The sequence below is a fragment of the Eubalaena glacialis genome, chromosome 9, assembly GCF_028564815.1.
Source record: "Eubalaena glacialis isolate mEubGla1 chromosome 9, mEubGla1.1.hap2.+ XY, whole genome shotgun sequence".
Taxonomy (NCBI): domain Eukaryota; kingdom Metazoa; phylum Chordata; class Mammalia; order Artiodactyla; family Balaenidae; genus Eubalaena; species Eubalaena glacialis.
Genome location: NC_083724.1, coordinates 56,170,519 through 56,182,591, shown reverse-complemented (window position 1 = coordinate 56,182,591; position 12,073 = coordinate 56,170,519). Strand labels below are relative to the sequence as shown.

The following is a 12,073-nucleotide window of genomic DNA, read 5'->3' as shown; positions in this document are numbered from 1 at the left end:
CCTTGCTTTTGTGCACTTGTTCGCAGATCCCCCTCCAGGGAAAACCCTTTGCCACTATCTTTGCCTAGTGAAGTGCTACTCACCCCTCAAAACAGAGTCACCTCCTCCAGAAAGCCTTTCCCAGGGTCTCTCCCCAGGTGGGATGAGTCTCTTCTCTGGGTCCTTCAGAGCTTCATCTGCATCTACTGCCCCCTCTAAAAGACCTCTATCTCAGCCCCTCCCTCCATCGCAAGTTCCCGAGGCATAAGCATTGTATGCTCACTTTTGTACCCCCCAATGCCCCAGGCACCAGTGCCTGACACTCCACGGATGTTTGGCCAATACCTGCTGCATTGAAGTGAACCAGGAATGCATTATAATTGCTATTTAATGCATATGTCCAGGAAACCACTGCATTTTCTATTCGTTCCTCATCAAATCTGATTACAAAAGGCAGGAGAAAATAGCTGAGATAGGGTACCATTAGCAGAGTGTGAAAACTGGGCTATAGGAATGTGGGTATAAATTCTGCCACGTTGTCCCAGGGCCATCAAACCCAGAGAGGCATCATAAATATGGCCTCTCCAGTAATGGACAATGGCTATAGTAATGCACCCATGAGAAGTTAGGTGCCTGGTTCCTACACCTTGGGACTTCTCCCAGGCTTTTGGAGCCCCTGGAGTCCAAACAGTCCCTTGGGTTCAAGTGAGAATAAGGTTGGTTATAGGACCAACCCACAGGAATCCAGTCTCTACAGCAAGCATTCAACTGGCTTAGAGGTCCAGCTCGTTCTAAGCTAGGAACAACCAGACTGTCCCTCCCCCCTAAAGATGGGTCAGTCCTACATACGTGTGTTTGGGTTATTTCCTGAGATACCTATCTATGACTTGACTTGTGGATTCTAAAATCTCCCGTTTCCTACCTGTGGTCGACTTTCTTCATTCTACTTTTTTTTTTTTCCTCTTAAAATGGTTCACATCTGCTGAACTCATGGGTCATTCTACCTATCAGCTTATTTTATACATTCCTGTGAAAGATCTTCATCTACCTTGTGGTCATACTCTACTCTTTCCCCTCCTTGGTACCCAGGCAAATATTTGGTCTCCAAGTCCCTGAAGGAATGACAGATCTCCTCACTCAGACGTACACAGTTTGGAGAGGCCCTGGAATCCTTTGCTTGAAGGACACACCTTTTCCTCAGGTTTAACACCAGATTATCCGGGAACCCTACCTCTTTACAGTAACCAGTTTTACAACTCCCATAAACACCTTCTTGGTTCATTACACAATCTTAGGAAGGCTTCTTTCCATGTGTAAAAGAAATCTGACCATCTACCCCACAGTGGGGTTGAGTCAGGAGCAATTTGAGAGCAGGAAAGAGATGGACCTCTGCGAGAAAGAAGGGAGCCAGTCATCCTGGATTTTCTAGACCTGTCACAAGCCTGGAATTCCCATCTTGATGAACCCTGCATCCAGAGTGCTAAGTCTAAGTAACTGGGACTCCCCAACTTTCTCAGCCCATTCCTCACCTCTGCCTCAAAACTGTTGTCACCTGCTTATTCTTACCATCTTCTTGCCTGCCAGCTCTTTATCCCTCTCTTCTCCTAACTTCTATGGAGCCTTATCTCTGACCTCTCCTTCCCCACTCCCAGAAGGACTGCAGAAATATTTACTTTCATCTTCAAATGAGTTAAGGTGTATTTGAAGAATTGTATATAGTATTTCCTAAATTAAAATGAAAGTGGTACCCAGCGTTGAAAGTTTGGGTCAGGGATTTCTGTCTCTAAATACCTCAGATGCTTCTCTTAATCCTAACTGAAAGAAAAAAGGCAAAGACAGACCAGCTAGTTTATTACTTCTGAAAGGAAAGAACACTCATGTATAGAATATTAAACATGTCATAGCTACAAAGGGCCCAGATGCCTTTTCACAGGGATGAGAGTAGGGCCCTAGAAAACACACAAAGATAACATTGTATATTAGTGTCTTCAAGGAATAACATTGTAACCAGGACTCAAGTTTTACAATTTGCATGGCTCCCTTTTTTGTTTGTTTCTGGGAAACAATAAACATAAGATACTTTATAGTTTTATAAACTACCTCCACATGTATTAGCTCATTTGATAACAACAATGGATTAGATTTAAGGTCTAGAAATAAGTATAAATGCATTTAAGATGACTGGCAGAGACCAAAAAAAGAAAAAAAAAAAAAATCAAACATGGTGAGTATAATCTTTTCCCAGTAATACTAGAGGATTTTGTTTATTCTTGGAATCTTGGAATGTTTTAGGTTTGTGAGGATCTTCAGCCTCCTTTCTCAGTATTGCCCATGAACAGATGTTCCAGGGCATGGGGAGAGGCTGTAAAAGGGGAGAAAGAGAGAGAATCTAAGCAAAAAGTCACAGCTACAAACCTCATTCACCGTGATCTACCAACACTTTCCCCTAGAACACAGAGCCCTGAGCAGGATTCACAAAGCCTTTAAAAACTCAGCGATGAGCACGGCCTCAGGAACTTCAGGATCTTGATCTTGGATTCAATAAATCCAGTCTTCTATGGTTACTTACTTGCAATTTAAAAAGCAGCCAAGCGAGCTTCCCTGGTGGCACAGTGGTTGAGAATCCGCCTGCCAATGCAGGGGACACGGGTTCAAGCCCTGGTCCAGGAAGATCCCACATGCCGCGGAGCAATTAAGCCTGTGCGCCACAACTACTGAAGCCCGTGCACCTAGAGCCCGTGCTCCGCAACAAGAGAAGCCACCGCAATGAGAAGCTCATGCACCACAACGAAGAGTAGCCCCCGCTTGCCACAACTAGAAAAAGCCCGCGCACAGCAACGAAGACCCAACGCAGCCAAACCTTACCCAATCATTTCCACTTAAACAACAGTAGATGTAAACTTCTAATTTTTTTTTTTCAAAATAAACAAGCTAGTTAGAGATTACTGGCAAATACTTATATTTAATGCAAATGGCAAACCAGTTACAGAGGAGACCTGGGCATGTTTCTCGGGGTCTGTGGGTTCTGCACTGGCAACAAGAGCTCAACCTCTGTTACTCTGTGGAACTCAGAATCTCTCCCATGTGATGAAACCTCAGGAAATTCTCTAGGTGTGAGAAAGAAATCAATGAAGCGGAAGCAGAAATGGAGCAAACCTGTTACGTCTCCTGGTTGACAATTAACTTTTGCTAATAAAAAAAGTAAAAACTCATCTTCAGAATCTTTAACAACCAAGTCTAGTGTTTGTCCAAGCTGTTTAAGCTCAAGGTCTACTGGAACAAGCAGCACAGACAGGCTAATTAATCTCTTATCATAGAAATAATCTCCAGACAGGGACAGAAATGGGCAGAATTTGGACAGGGATGTGAAACGATGCATGGAGGGGGAAAACCTAGAAAAAAATTCACTGAAAGATATAAGAGTTGCTAAATACCACATTCAAAAAGACTCTACCATCCAAGGGTGATTCAGCTCCACACCATGGCCCAAATTTGGGAAGCCAGATGGATCTTCCAATCTCTCTAATTCTGTCCAGTTTCAGTATTGTATGGAACTATTAGTTAGTCTAATTAGTCCAAAGAAATCTCTGGAGATCAGGCTCATTCCTGTGCTGGTTTCCTGAGAAGGTCAGATCTTCCTCAGGGTAGAAAGATGCTCTCCATTCTGAGAGCTCCAGGGCCATGCTGAGCTCACACTAAAATGGCTTCAGAACTGTTAGTGACTAGGCTTGCTCTTCTTCTGGGGCCCCCAAACTAGGAGTAAAGTATATTTCAGATGACTCCAGCTTGGATAAGAGTTCCTCAGGGTCTTCACTCAAAAACCCATGCAACTTACTGGGTAACTAGGGGATCAATGGGATAGGCTCATCAAGGATTGACCTCTTCTTCAATGAAGAAGGTTCTATAATCAGCCAAAAATATTTGGGAGCATCTCTTATGAAGCAGGTACCAGGTTAGATGCTATGAGTGTGACAGACCCATATAAGACAGCATTTTTTTTTTTTTTTTAACCCTCAGGACACTGAGATAAGAAAGAGAAGCTGTAAAAACATAACAATACATACATTAAATAGTTTCATACAATACTGAAATTGGGCACAAGATAAAGGCCCCTGTACTCATATCATTATCTCTACCTGGGTTTGTCATCTTTCCAATCTTCAAGCCCAGAAATCCTACCACACCTGCTCAAGGCCATTCCTGGCCTCCTCCAATTCCCAATTCTACCTGTTTCTCAATTCCCCCTCTTCTTTGAAGGCCCAAGGCATGTTGTAGCTTTCCTGCAGCATTTACAACACTTAAGCTCATATCAGTGATTTCTGTGCACATATTGCCTCTGACAAACTAAGACAAAACACAGACTTCAACTCTGCATCTCTTGCCAGTTAACATCAATACTTGTTCAATTTAAATTAATTGCAAAATGAATAGATTTTCCCAGCAATGGACAATACTTTTCGTCTTATATGCCAGTTCCCTTTGATTAACAGTAGTTGCCTAGAGAAGAGTTTTGAGGATTCTGAGGTCATAGCAAAGCTCCAAGGTAAAGAGTGTTATAATCAGTGATGTCTGCCACAGGGCAGGATTAGGAGTAGTGGTTCAAATGCAGTACAATTTGGGAAAATAAATTAAGGGTTATACGAGCACAGAAGGGAGATCATCTCTGACTGGCAGTCAGAGAAGTCTATATGATAAAAGTGAAAATTAGATCCACCATCAAGGATGGGTAGGATAACAGTGGGTGAAACACATGAGCAAAAGCAGTAGGGCAGGAGAGTATGACACATCCTGGGAAAGCAACTCTTAGACAAGCTCAACTAGAATAAGTTCAAATAGAAGGTTTATGTGGGAGATGAATAGGGAAAGGACTAAATACTGTAGAATGCCTCAGGTTGAAGGACATGATAAAGAAAAGCCAAGAGACAGACAAGGGATGGAGTAAGAAGGAGGCTACTAGGCTTTATTTAGCTACTGTACAAGAGTGAAGTCTGCAAGAATGCTCTGAACTATCAATTAGGTGTATCAAGGTTCATTAGGAAGTAGCCTTGCTTAATAGTTAAGAACTGCAGTTTTGGAGTCAGACAGTGCAAATCCCAGCTCTGACTGTGACCTCATGTGTCTTAAACCTTGTAAGTTTCAGTCTCCTTTTCTGTAAAAAAAAGTACATTTCTTACCTCATTGTGCTGAGGTTCCAATGGGAAATAATGTGCATAAAAGTCATAATAAGCCCTCAATAAACATTACCTATTAGGCTTGGTTACCCACAGAAAAAGAAATTTTCAAAGGAGAAAATGTGTCTCCCTCATTGTCTCATAATTTGGGAAATCTTATATGAAACTTGTAAAGTGGTTAAGTGGCTCAGAAAACAATTAAGTATATGAAATAGCCACAGAAATAGAACAGAATCAGTTTATTTTCCAGTAATGCTTAGAGGCTTGGAGATTAGGCTTTTTGTGGTTAGGCATTTCTGGTGATGGTGCATTTTTTTGTTGACTTAATTCTTTACTGAATTATAAGTAACCAGATAACTCCCAAGCAACAGAACAGTGGTAGAAAAATAATTTAATTTTATAATCTCATTTAAGCATTCTCCTCTAAGGGTTTCCTCCTTAGTCAAGTAAGTAAGTACAGTTTTAACCCCCTGAGAGCATAGTTGTCTCAATGCAGCTGTAAAAATTAACACACAGTGCAGACCCCCACTGAGGTCACTTCTGAATAGAAGTTCCAGTCCCAAAGGCCACCACTTTGCTTCAATATGCAGACCTAGCAGAGTCACATGATGCTGGTATCAGGACCCTTCCTGGACACAGGAAAATCTGCTGTTACAACTGTCCTGCCTGTGGACCCAGTTATGGACTCTGACCAACAAGGGCCCTGGGAACAAAGACCTTAGCCTGAGCGTGGAAGGATTGGTGGGAGGGTCTTGTTTCCTCAGTGCTGGTCTGGGTCCCGTGGAGAACAAGGCACAGTGTCCCTCCTCTCCTGGCAAAGCGGGGACCACTGTCCACAGCTCACACAGCTGGGGCTGGGCCTGGGAGAGGAACCACCCAGGATACACAGCATGAAGTGTCTGTGAGCTGGGACAAGGTCTGCCCATCCCAGAAAGTGCAGGAGTATTTGCTGGAAAGGAAATATTCTACCTCTGGTAATGGAACAGGCAGTGGGCAGATATTTTTCAAAGACAGGGTAGTAACATTTCTGGCAATGAGTGAGTCACTGAAACATTTCCTTTCCATTAACAGAGGTGTTACTGTGGAGCATTCTAATTACAACAGAGCACTCTTTGTCGCAGTTTGGGGCTGTTTCCTCAGCAAGTATAATGAATCAGCTCCTTCTAAATCTATCTGTCGTGCTAAACTACAGCTCCGAAGTGAATTATTGGCTTAATAGTAACTGTCTTCAATGTTGTCTTCTATTAGATGTATGTTTAATATTCAAAATAGGAAAGGCCATTGAAAAGACTTGCTACTTTAACAGACACTGCTGCGGGGGAGTTTTAACTGGGCCACTCAGTGCCGTCTAAGATGAGTTCATTTTCTTCGAGAGTGCTCGAGTCCCCACGGTACACCTGACCCCAGATGTCCAGCGACATCAACATGGGGGAGATCTGCAGTTCCTCAGGTGAACAGAGCTGCCTGGCAGCAGGCCAGCGTGTCACTGACTCCCTATATAGGACAGCTATTTTCAGTCTCAGCTCTGCTAAAGGTAATCACAATTTCTCCCAAGTAATTAACATGGAAAGCTTTCTCTCTTTATAAGCAAGTGTTCATATGAGCACACATATGCTCTACAACAGCTAATTCCTAATCCCATTTATTTACACAGTGTCTGAGCAACCCAAGGTTTTTACTCATCTGAGCTACTATATGAGCTCCACCAAATCCAAATTTGGCATGTGATAATTTTCTACATCTTATGTCATTTGAAGCTTCCTTTATTTCTTATGCCCACTGCTCAAATTTTTGACAGATGGGTTACGTTTGATCAGCCAAAAATCAGAATCTTTTCAGTGATTCCCCAACTCTGGTGGGTTCTGATTTGGTTTCAAAACTGAAAGCACCAGGCATAGGCATTCAAAGCCCAAAATTGTTTCCCTAATCCTTCAATATGTGGAACTAGGGACAAGTCAGCTAAAGGATCGCTTCTCAAAGGTAATTAATTAAGCAGATACATGCAAGATATATATACATGTATAGAAACAACTTAAGTTTATTAGACCTCACATTACTGTTGTGATGAATAATTTAAGGCTGACATAGAACATTACCCTGGTAACAGTCCCAGACACAATTTACATTTTTACACCCCAAGTCACAGATGTAGAACAAATGACTCAACATCAAGGTCATTTTACCCTCTAGTAATGACCATTAACCCTTCCTTAGTTCCCTAAGGAAGACTTCCTCTAACTCCCAGCAATGAACTGAGGAATGACTATACAAGCATAGAGCTAAGGGATTTTAAACCTAGAAGGAACTTCAGTGACTTTCTGACCCAGGGTCAACAAGTATGCAGCACACAGGCCACTATTTCTTGACCTTAAGCCCTTGGCAGACATCAGTAATCAATTTCAGAACTTTTCCTTCTCAACAAACATATCACGCCAGACAGTCCTCTACCTATAAATTGGAGTTGGCACATGAATGAAATCTCTTTGATCTTCCAGCTAATCCAAACCTCTCTTCCTTCTGACAAGAAACAAAGATTCACTTTTTTATATAGCATTTTAGAGTCAGTCTCATTACTTTAAGGTCTCCTTTCATTTTCTAGTGCCTGCTAAGGGTAATCGGAATGCTTTCACCCTCTAGGGGTCTATAATCTAGTTTTGAAGAAGAAAAGTTTAACATGCTTGATAAGTATATGTAAACTAAGTGTTAATCTGTCTTACTGATGCAGATCAGAGGAGGCTGAAGTAGGCAGAGAAGAATGTATGGTGGAATTCAAGCTTAGCTTTGGGCTCATTTACTCATTCAATAAACAAGGATAACGTCTAACTATCTCTCTGGGTCATAAATGACACAACAATTTAACAAATGTATTGAGCCCACCAGGCTTTGTGACAGGTGCTGTGGGTATAGAGAGGGGCAACACAGAATTCCTTCCCTCAAGGGCTCATGGGTCAGTGGGGAAGGCAGAAAATTAGAATACGCTCTAACTATACAGTAACAAAAAGCAAGTAGACATTGGTTCTGTACAGTGGGAGAGCATGCTGGTTCTTTTCCAAGCTGCTGCCCCCTCTGGGACTTCCTCTCCTGCTAGAGATCACCACCTCTTTCTCCCAAGGACTAAACCTAGCCAACAGGTTAACCTGCTGAACACCTCACAGAGCTGTCCTTTCCTTTCCACTCTCACTGCTGCTGCTCTGCTGAGGCCCCCATCTATCTCTCTCTCTGCCTGGACCTTAACAGTAATCCCCTAGGGTGACCTGCCCACTTGCAAGATCACCCTTCTTGGATCCATTTTCCACATCCATCTGCCTCAAGGATCTTTTCTAAGCACAGTCCTGCCTATGTCATTGTCCAGTTTTGTCCTCAGGAGCATGTCTGAACTTATCAGCATGGCATTCCAGTCTGTCTAGGATCTGGCCGCCGACCTCCGTGGCAGTCTTGCTTTTTCTCCTCCCATGTCCCTCAATCACACCCTTTGAGCCAGTCACACCAAGCCACTTAGTTAGAAGGTAGAAAGGGCAGGCTTTGAAGGTGGAAACAATAGCAGGGCAGCCTCATGGACAGAGGTGTAAGGGTGGCTCTGAGCCTAGAGTGGAGACCAGTCTGGCAAATCCCACAGGAGCAGTGTTCCTCCAGGGCACACACTGCAATTCCGAGAGTCCTGTGGAGGCATGTTGCTGCCCCTTCTCAGTCTCAGGGGAGAAAGGAGCAACTACAGCCCAAAGTGCACACTACAGAATGCTCATACCCTATCCCGATGTGGCATACAGCCAGACCACCATGGTCCCCAGGAGGGTCTGCAAGGACCAAATATGACAGGGAGATGGGGAGCAAGACGGAGGACAGCAGTCCAAAGCAGGGGAAGGAAAAGTATAGGAAGACTGGGCATTGCCAGTTGTTATCTGAGTGATCCTGAGCGAGTCCTGCACTGTTCCAAGTCTGCTTCCTCGTCCATATAACGGTGAACAATAAGGCCTACTTTATAGTTGCAATATTTTTTTCATTAATTTTTCTTAAGCATTTCCTAAGATTTCACTAGCCATGATGGAAATGAGATTAGAAAAGTGTAAAAGTAAAATACACAGCAGGATAAGATCCTAACTTTCTTATACAGAACAATTATAAAATAAATCATTTTTTCAAGTAAAAAAAAAAATACATCCAGGTTAATTGTACTAGCCTCCTAAACTGGTCTCCCTGCTTCCGCGCTTGTCTCTGCTGCCTGTGGTCAAAAGAGCAGCCAGCCAGGGAAAGCTGATTAAAAGATAATCAGACCATGTCACTGCTCTGCTCAACACCTTTTAATGGTTTCCCAACTCCCAGGAAAAGTCAAAGTCCTTATAAGAACTCATGCCATCCTACTGCCTCTTCCCCCCACCTCCTCACTCCACCCCCATGCTCTTCCTTAAACACACCAGGATCTCCCCAGATATCTGTGTTCCTTCACCTCTTTCCAGTCTGACTTCAGTTCTCACCTTCCCAGCAGGGCCTTCCCATTCTCCCTATTTCAACCTGCAATCCGCCAGCGCCCTCTCTGCTTTATGTTACTCTAGAGCACTCTCACCATCGAACATACTCTACATTGTAGTTTACCTATGTTTCCGGTTTACTGTCTACTTGTCTCCACTTGAACATAAGTCTCATGAGGACAGGGGTTTTTATTTTGTTCACTGTTATGTGCCCTGGTTCTAGAACAGTCCCTGGCAAACAGTAGGTGCCTAATATATATTTGTTGAATGAGCGAATGATTTAAGCATCGGTTACTGTACAGGTATATTCCAAGGCTGAGCTGATTAGACGCCCAGCAGCACCAGGCCTGAGACCTGCCAGAGCACATGAGTTTCATGATAACAAAATACATTCTGAACACTGAGCTGCAGTCATCTCCCCGCCCGACCCCTGATCTTCAGGAGCTTCACAGACACGTAGAAACTGAGCAAGAGAGCTTATACCATGACTCAAATTAGCACTGCCAGATACAAGAGCTCCGGCGTAGGAGACGTGAGGCTGGGTGGAGCAAGGGTTATTACTAAGAACATGAAGGAATTGTTCTTGATTTTGGACAATGGAATCTGAATCTGTAAATGATTGCTTCCTTTAGTGCTCCAAAGAAAATTATTCAGGATGAATAAGCTTGCCAGCTCTGTCCTGTAAATAACAACAGTTATTTCCTTTCCTGAAAATCCATAACCTGGAAATCAGATTTTTCAAATGACTGAAATAAAGCACAACCTGTCTGGACAGAAAGATCAGGCTTTATGTTGTGAACGGGGCGAGGGTTTCATGAGTGCTTTACCAACATTATACACGCTATGATCAGTAGTGGCTGACGTGAATCACAACGCTTGGACACAGAATTCTCACACACAGATTCTGCTTGCACAGAATTCCCACTTAAAGCACTAAAATTCTTCCCTCATAATTTCTGCCCTGTTAAATGAAATGAGAATCAGGCTATGGGGCACAAAACAAAATGATTAATCCTTTCCATATCCTTTTAAAACAGTAAATAATGCTCTGGAGGCTGGTGTTCACCTAGACAGAACATGTCATCAAAACACGTGAATCACCTTGGACTCAGAATGCTAGGCTGGATACCAAGCAGAACAGCGAAAGACCACGAGAGACCTTATTTTATAAGAAAATATTAATTTCCTCAGAATGAAATTATTCAAATCATCTTAAAATGACATTTATTGAGTACTTGTTATATGCCAGTCACACAACTAGATATTTTCACATTATCTTAAACAACTCTAATAGCAAATGAGGTAATGACCTATATCCCTATTTTCCAGATGAGGAAATTGAGGATTCCAGAGAATAAGAGATTTTGTCTAAATGGTAGAGCATGACAGTATCAGAATTCAAACCTAGAACTCTTGACTCCAGGCTCTGTGCTCATACTACTACACTACGGAAGCAGGGAAAAAGCCTGAAAGAATTTTAATGGATGCAATGAAAATTGTTCCTAATCAGATTTTAGTAAAGGCCTCTCATCTGAAAATCCAAGATATTATTTCCAGGACCTTGTAGGGTTTCACAGAAATTAACAAAGATGGTCACTTAACTATTCAATCCCTTTATCTCATGAATAAGAATATGAGGAAATATTTAGCTTTTAGCATCTCCTTGTCCATGAAAGAAATTAACTTTTACACCTAATAAAGATGACCTTTACTTTCATTTCCCCTCAAATGCTGTCTTGAAAAATCAGAGGCTTTAAGATGGCTGGTAAAAACCTTTGCCCCTCACTTCAAAAATCAAAATATTTTAAAGTGTCAGGGCTGCTGAATTATAGCAGGGACAAAATATTTCAATTTTAATCAGAAGATGATATTCTGTCAGGGTAATAAATAAATTTAACTGTTTTTTCTTCTTTAAGATCCACATACTGAAAGGTTCAGAAAGGAGGCTACATGAGAGTGCTTGTGATTTCTGTATCGATTAAGACTGTTATAAAAATAAACTTACTATCATGGCCTAAAGGGCTTATGGATGGACTTTGAAATTCAGAGTCTAAATAGGTGCAACTCATACCTTTGAGCAATGGATCTGACATTCACCTAGTCCAGTGATTCCTCAGGAATGAATCACTTAAACACACCTTGTTTAAAAACAAGCACATATGACTTAAAAATTACTTTCAATAGAAAAGCAATGTGGAGAGCAAGCAAGCTCAGGGAGGCTACCTCGGTAGATTTGCACGGGGGAAAGGGAGAAATCTGATAGCTCTCTTCCCCTTGACATCCTGGGGGCCACAACTGCATACTCCTGAATTCAAGCACGAATCTGGCCGGTTTTCCGTGCCTCCGTGCGGGCAGCGGCTCGCCGCGTGGGAAGGCACCTTTCCAGGCACTGCCCAGGGTGAGCGACCGAAGGTAACATCCATCTCCTCCCTCCCCCCGGGGACCGGACCACCCCTG

The 12,073-nt window shown here is 42.6% G+C and overlaps 1 protein-coding gene across 1 annotated transcript in view; it reads right to left on the bottom strand.

Annotated features, from left to right (window-relative positions):
* Positions 1–12,073, bottom strand: part of SLC1A1 (solute carrier family 1 member 1) — a 73,019-nt gene that overhangs the window by 59,929 nt on the left and 1,017 nt on the right. The window lies entirely within an intron of this gene.